This window comes from Salvelinus sp. IW2-2015, unplaced genomic scaffold (assembly GCF_002910315.2).
Source record: "Salvelinus sp. IW2-2015 unplaced genomic scaffold, ASM291031v2 Un_scaffold4453, whole genome shotgun sequence".
Classification (NCBI taxonomy): Eukaryota; Metazoa; Chordata; class Actinopteri; order Salmoniformes; family Salmonidae; genus Salvelinus; species Salvelinus sp. IW2-2015.
The window spans coordinates 139921-147007 of record NW_019945723.1 but is presented as its reverse complement, the minus strand read 5'-3'; positions in this window follow the sequence as shown (position 1 = coordinate 147007).

Sequence of the window (7087 nt, the reverse complement as noted above, 5' to 3'; positions counted from 1 at the left end):
CTCAGTACAGTACTCCCTGTATATAGCTGTATATAGCCTGTATATAGCCTCGTTGTCTCAGTACAGTACTCTGTATATAGCCTGTATTAGCCTGTATATAGCCTCGTTGTCTCAGTACCAGTACTCCCTGTATATAGCCTGTATATAGCCTGTATATAGCCTCGTTGTCTCAGTACCAGTACTCCCTGTATATAGCCTGTATATAGCCTCGTTGTCTCAGTACAGTATCCCTGTATATAGCTGTATATAGCCTGTATATAGCCTCGTTGTCTCAGTACCAGTACTCCTGTATATAGCCTGTATATAACCTGTATATAGCCTCGTTGTCTCAGTACCCAGATCCCTGTATATAGCCTGTATATAGCCTGTATATAGCCTCGTTGTCTCAGTACCAGTACTCCCTGTATATAGCCTGTTATATGCCTGTATATAGCCTCGTTGTCTCAGTACAGTACTCCCTGTATATAGCCTGTATATAGCCTGTATATAGCCTCGTTGTCTCAGTACCAGTACTCCCTGTATATAGCCTGTATATAGCCTCGTTGTCTCAGTACCAGTACTCCCTGTATATAGCCTGTATATAGCCTCGTTGTCTCAGTACCAGTACTCCTGTATATAGCCTGTATATAGCCTCGTTGTCTCAGTACGTACTCCTGTATATAGCCTGTATATACTGTATATAGCCTCGTTGTCTCAGTACCAGTACTCCCTGTATATAGCCTGTATATAGCCTGTATATAGCCTCGTTGTCTCAGTACCAGTACTCCCTGTATATAGCCTGTATATAGCCTGTATATAGCCTCGTTGTCTCAGTACCAGTACTCCCTGTATATAGCCTGTATATAGCCTGTATATAGCCTCGTTGTCTCAGTACCAGTACTCCCTGTATATAGCCTGTATATAGCCTCGTTGTCTCAGTACCAGTACTCCCTGTATATAGCCTGTATATAGCCTCGTTGTCTCAGTACCAGTACTCCCTGTATATAGCCTGTATATAGCCTCGTTGTCTCAGTACCAGTACTCCCTGTATATAGCCTGTATATAGCCTGTATATAACCTCGTTGTCTAGTACCAGTACTCCCTGTATATAGCCTGTATATAGCCTCGTTGTCCATAGTACCAGTACTCCCTGTATATAGCCTGTATATAGCCTCGTTGTCTCAGTACCAGTACTCCTGTATATAGCCTGTATATAGCCTCGTTGTCTCAGTACCAGTACTCCCTGTATATAGCCTGTATATAACCTCGTTGTCTCAGTACCAGTACTCCCTGTATATAGCCTGTATATAGCCTCGTTGTCTCAGTACCAGTACTCCCTGTATATAGCCTGTATATAGCCTCGTTGTCTCAGTACCAGTACTCCCTGTTATAGCCTGTATATAGCCTCGTTGTCTCAGTACCAGTACTCCCTGTATATAGCCTGTATATAGCCTCGTTGTCTCAGTACCAGTACTCCCTGTAATAGCCTGTATATAGCCTGTATATAGCCTGTATATAGCCTGTATATAGCCTGTATATAGCCTGTATATAGCCTGTATATAGCCTGTATATAGCCTCGTTGTCTCAGTACAGTACTCCCTGTATAGCCTGTATATAGCCTCGTTGTCTCAGTACCAGTACTCCCTGTATATAGCCTGTAATCCCTGTATATAGCCTCGTTGTCTCAGTACCAGTACTCCCTGTATATAGCCTGTATATAGCCTCGTTGTCTCAGTACCAGTACTCCCTGTATATAGCCTGTATATAGCCTGTATATAGCCTCGTTGTCTCAGTACCAGTACTCCCTGTATATAGCCTGTATATAGCCTCGTTGTCTCAGTACCAGTACTCCCTGTATATAGCCTGTATATAGCCTCGTTGTCTCAGTACCAGTACTCCCTGTATATAGCCTGTATATAGCCTGTATATAGCCTCGTTGTCTCAGTACCAGTACTCCCTGTAATATAGCCTGTATATAGCCTCGTTGTCTCAGTACCAGTACTCCCTGTATATAGCCTGTATATAGCCTCGTTGTCTCAGTACCAGTACTCCCTGTATATAGCCTGTATATAGCCTCGTTTCTCAGTACCAGTACTCCCTGTATATAGCCTGTATATAACCTGTATATAGCCTCGTTGTCTCAGTACCAGTACTCCCTGTATATAGCCTGTATATAGCCTCGTTGTCTCAGTACCAGTACTCCTTGTATATAGCCTGTATATAGCCTGTATATAGCCTGTATATAGCCTGTATATAGCCTGTATATAGCCTGTATATAGCCTGTATATAGCCTCGTTGTCTCAGTACCAGTACTCCCTGTATATAGCCTGTATATAGCCTCGTTGTCTCAGTACCAGTACTCCCTGTATATAGCCTGTATATAGCCTCGTTGTCTCAGTACCAGTACTCCCTGTATATGCCTGTATATAGCCTCGTTGTCTCAGTACCAGTACCCTGTATATAGCCTGTATATAGCCTGTATATAGCCTCGTTGTCTCAGTACCAGTACTCCCTGTATATAGCCTGTATATAGCCTCGTTGTCTCAGTACCAGTACTCCTTGTATATAGCCTGTATATAACCTGTATATAGCCTGTATATAGCCTCGTTGTCTCAGTACCAGTACTCCTTGTATATAGCCTGTATATAGCCTGTATATAGCCTGTATATAGCCTCGTTGTCTCAGTACCAGTACTCCTTGTATATAGCCTGTATATAGCCTCGTTGTCTCAGTACCAGTACTCCCTGTATATAGCCTGTATATAACCTGTATATAGCCTGTATATAACCTCGTTGTCTCAGTACAGTACTCCCTGTATATACCTGTATATAGCCGTATATAGCCTCGTTGTCTCAGTACCAGTACTCCCTGTATATAGCCTGTATATAGCCTGTATATAGCCTGTATATAGCCTCGTTGTCTCAGTACCAGTACTCCTGTATATAGCCTGTATATAGCCTCGTTGTCTTTATTTTATTGTGTTATTTTATTTGTATCTATTTGATCATTTTATTTTCTTACTGCTTAACTGCATTGTTGGGAAAGGCCTCATACGTAAGCATTTAACGGTAAAGTCTACACTTCTTGTATTCAGCGTGACAAATACTATTTGATTTGATTTGACTATCTTGCAGTCAGAACTGTTTTTCATGGTTCGGGCTAGGCCCCTTAGTTCCAGTGAAGGAAAATCTTAACACTAAAGCATACATTGACATTCTAGACGATTCTGAGCTTCCAAGTTTGTAGKAACAGTTTGGGGAAGGCCCTTTCCTGTTTCAGCATGACAATGCCCCCGWGCACAAAGCAACATCCATAATGAAATGGTTTGTGGAAGAACTTGACTGTCCTACACAGAGCCCTGACCTCAACTCCATTGAAAAGCCTTTGGGATGAATTGGAACGCCGACTGCSAGCCAGGCCTAATTGCTCAACATCAGTGCCGACCTCACTAATGCTCTTGTGGCTGAATGGAAGCAAGTACCCGCAGCAATGTCCCAACATCTAGTGGAAAGCCTTTGGTCATGTAGAGAGATTACCAATAGGCTACCATAACTGATACGTCAGTAGCCATAACAGACACATTCCAAAATGACATGAATTCCAGGCTAGATTGCTTTTTACAACATTCTGCATTTAGTATTAGTATATGTAGTGTCTGATAGTGTGTTGGTGAGCACACAGGGCCATCTAGTGTCCATCTAGTAATTGAGATGCGCCATATTCAGCTGGTTGAAACGAGAACATCCTCAGCACTGTGTGATTATAATTAATTTTTTACTCAGTCTCGTTCACATAAATGCAACATAGCAACAGGCTACCTGTTTTCACACAACTCTACTGAGTCATCTGGAAAACATGAAGACACAAACATGTTTCAAACATTATTCCAGCAAATTATTCCACCAAAACGAAGGGATCTCCTGAGTGGCGCAGCAGTCTAAGGCACCAGTACTTGAGGTGTCACCACAGACACCCTGGTTCAAATCCAGGCAGTATCACAACCAGCTATGATTGGGAGAGCTGGCTCACAATTGGCCCAGCGTTGGCTGGGGTAGGCTGTCATTGTAAATAAGAATTTGTTCTCAACTGACTTGCCTAGTTAAATAAAGGTGCTTTAAAAAAATAAAAAATACAAAAATATGAGCAAGGTTTGAGTTTGCCAGTTATCCTGTAGAGATCAAGGTTGTCTTTCACCCCAGTGACAGACTGTAGGCCTATGGGGACAGAAGATGTTTCAGACTCCTAGAGTTAGGAACTATAGTAACCCTTCTAACCAGTCTGACTGCCGCTGTGAACCTGTTTCAGACTCCTAGAGTTAGGAACTATAGTAACCCTTCTAACCAGTCTGACTGCTGTGAACCTGTTTCAGACTCCTAGAGTTAGGAACTATAGTAACCCTTCTAACCAGTCTGACTGCTGCTGTGAACCTGTTTCAGACTCCTAGAGTTAGGAACTATAGTAACCCTTCTAACCAGTCTGACTGCTGCTGTGAACCTGTTTTAGACTCCTAGAGTTAGGAACTATAGTAACCCTTCTAACCAGTCTGACTGCCGCTGTGACCCTTTTAACTGGTTTCTCCGGTTGTCTGTTCAAGCCTTGCTGTTTCAGAACCATAGACAGCGGCATGACTTTAATCGTGTCTCTTCTCATTTTGACCTATTTAATCTACTGAGAACACTGTGGTTTCTTTCTGATCATGTAGGGTCCTAGCCTATGTTTCTGGCTTGAACAGAGTTATGCTTGACTGTCCCTCTACTAAACTCATGAAGGAAGGCCTATGTCCATCATATTGTATATGACTCAAGATGACAGCAGAAGTACCCTAGCCCAATCCCTCCTCCACCACCGTGAGAGTCCATCTCTCTCTGTAGCACCGTTCTGATCCAGGCTTCACCGTCTAAAATACTGCACAGCAGCAGTCTCCATCTGTAGAGCTGTGAGATCGATCTGTGACATTCACCGTCCGAGCTATGCTCCCGCTACTACTACTACTACTACAGCATGCGCGTGCGCACTGACAGCACTCAGCCGGTCGGGTGAAGAAGTCGTATGCCGACGGATGTAATCTTGGCAGAAAATTCCCTCTTCTCCCTGGGCATACATGGTGAAACTGTGAGTATTTGGTTTCCCGATGGGTCCTGGTCTGGTRTGGCCGGGAGAAGAGCGGGCTAGGCGGGTTAAAACGGCCTGTCACGGTGGTTGTACAGAGTGGTGGTAAAGGGCGATGGATGGATGAAGCTGTAAGCTTCGTAGCGGCTGCGTCTTTTTCTGTTCACTCTTCATCATGGCACTTTCTATTGATGTTGTGTTCTGGGCTGATGATAACCCAACGGGTTCTCTGTGTTCGTCTCGCACAACAGCCTATGCTGTGTAGATATCTATTGGTTTTATTCTACAATACGAGTTGTTGATTGAGTGACATCAGGATTTTTTCCCTGTACGGAATCCCCCCTCCACCCCCATCCAGCTGGTGATGGTGAAGTCAGCCTATCGATATTCCTCGTATGTCAGTTCGTAATGAACCAACATACCAGTCGTAAAGAGGCTGTTTGGTAATGCTACAGATATCCAAATATCATCTCGGTATTTCCCCGGTATGGGTGCATTTTACTAGCGAACATGCAGACACGCCCACTGGGCGAATACTGTCTGAATCAACGTTGTTTCAATGTACTTTGTCAACGTATTGTGACGTGGATTCAATGTAAAAAAAAATACATTTGTTTTAAAAAGTCATCAACCAGTACTGTTTTCATCTCATTTCAACCAGCGTTGTAAACATTGAAATTGGGGCAAAACTTCAATTTAAATACATTGATGTAACAACCAGATTAAGTCAATCTAATTTCAACATAATCATCAGACTATGAATACATTGAAATTGCATTGACAATTTCACACAGAAATGTAAAAAGGATTGTTTCAATCTTGAACCTAAACACAGTAAACGGCAGTGGTATATTGAAATAAAATGTGGAGCCACAGTCCTCCAATTCCTGTCTGAACCTTGACTCCTACTGGTATGTGAGGGGTAATGCACTTCGTTGAGAACAAATGTACCATCCAGATTAGAGCTGGGATGATAAACAAAACATTTTCAACACAGACTAAACCGACCACTAATCGCAGGCATTTTGCTGATATTGTTCATTATGATAAGTAGCCTATACTAGAGACATGTGAAGTTTAAAATGAAATCAGTTTGCTAATATGGGTGATTGTTAATGGGACAGTGAGTGGCTACAAGCATCACACTGGTAGTTTCAAGGGACGAAGCAGTGGCCCAGGGTGTTCTATAGCATTCTATTTATCCTATCAATTCAGGCAATTTATTGCGATATGGATTTTTTGTCCATATCGCCCAGTGTAACGGATGTGAAATGGCTAGCTAGTTAGCGGGTACGCGCTAGTAGCGTTTCAATCAGTTACGTCACTTGCTCTGAAACCTAGAAGTAGMGTTGCCCCTTGCTCTGCAAGYGCCGCGGCRTTTGTGGAGCGATGGGTAACGARGCTTCGTGGGCGACCGTTGTTGATGTGTGCAGAGGGTCCCTGGTTCGCGCCCGTGTCGGGGCGAGGGGACAGACGTAAAGTTAAAATGTTACACCAGCTCTAACCCAGATGCGTACTTCTGTGTACCCTGTGTTTAACTTTGTAACCCATCTGTGTTCGAGTCAGCAGAGTTATCATTTAGACATTGTCTGTTGGTAAGGGAAACTCACACTGTGCTTTTAACTTCCATATTTTACATACCTGATTACATTGTGGATGTTCATTGACACAGTAGTTAATATCCAACACCTGGGATTTGAACTCAAAACAACCTCTTGGTTCTTTCAGATATTCCTGTAACGCCACTATGTCTGTCAGTTAGCAGTCCATTTGACTATTCTCTCATCATTGATTTACTTATTTCATCAATTGAAGGGCTTTCTGTATAGTTGTCTAATGTTGGTGGGGCATGTTAACCTGTTTTAATGATACTCCTGAATCAGTATGATCATGTTAACCTGTTTTAATGATAATCACCATGAGTGTACTTTTAACAGAGCTGAGACTGAATTCAAAGTGCATTCACCCTATTGATTACACCTATCAGGCTGTTTCAGAT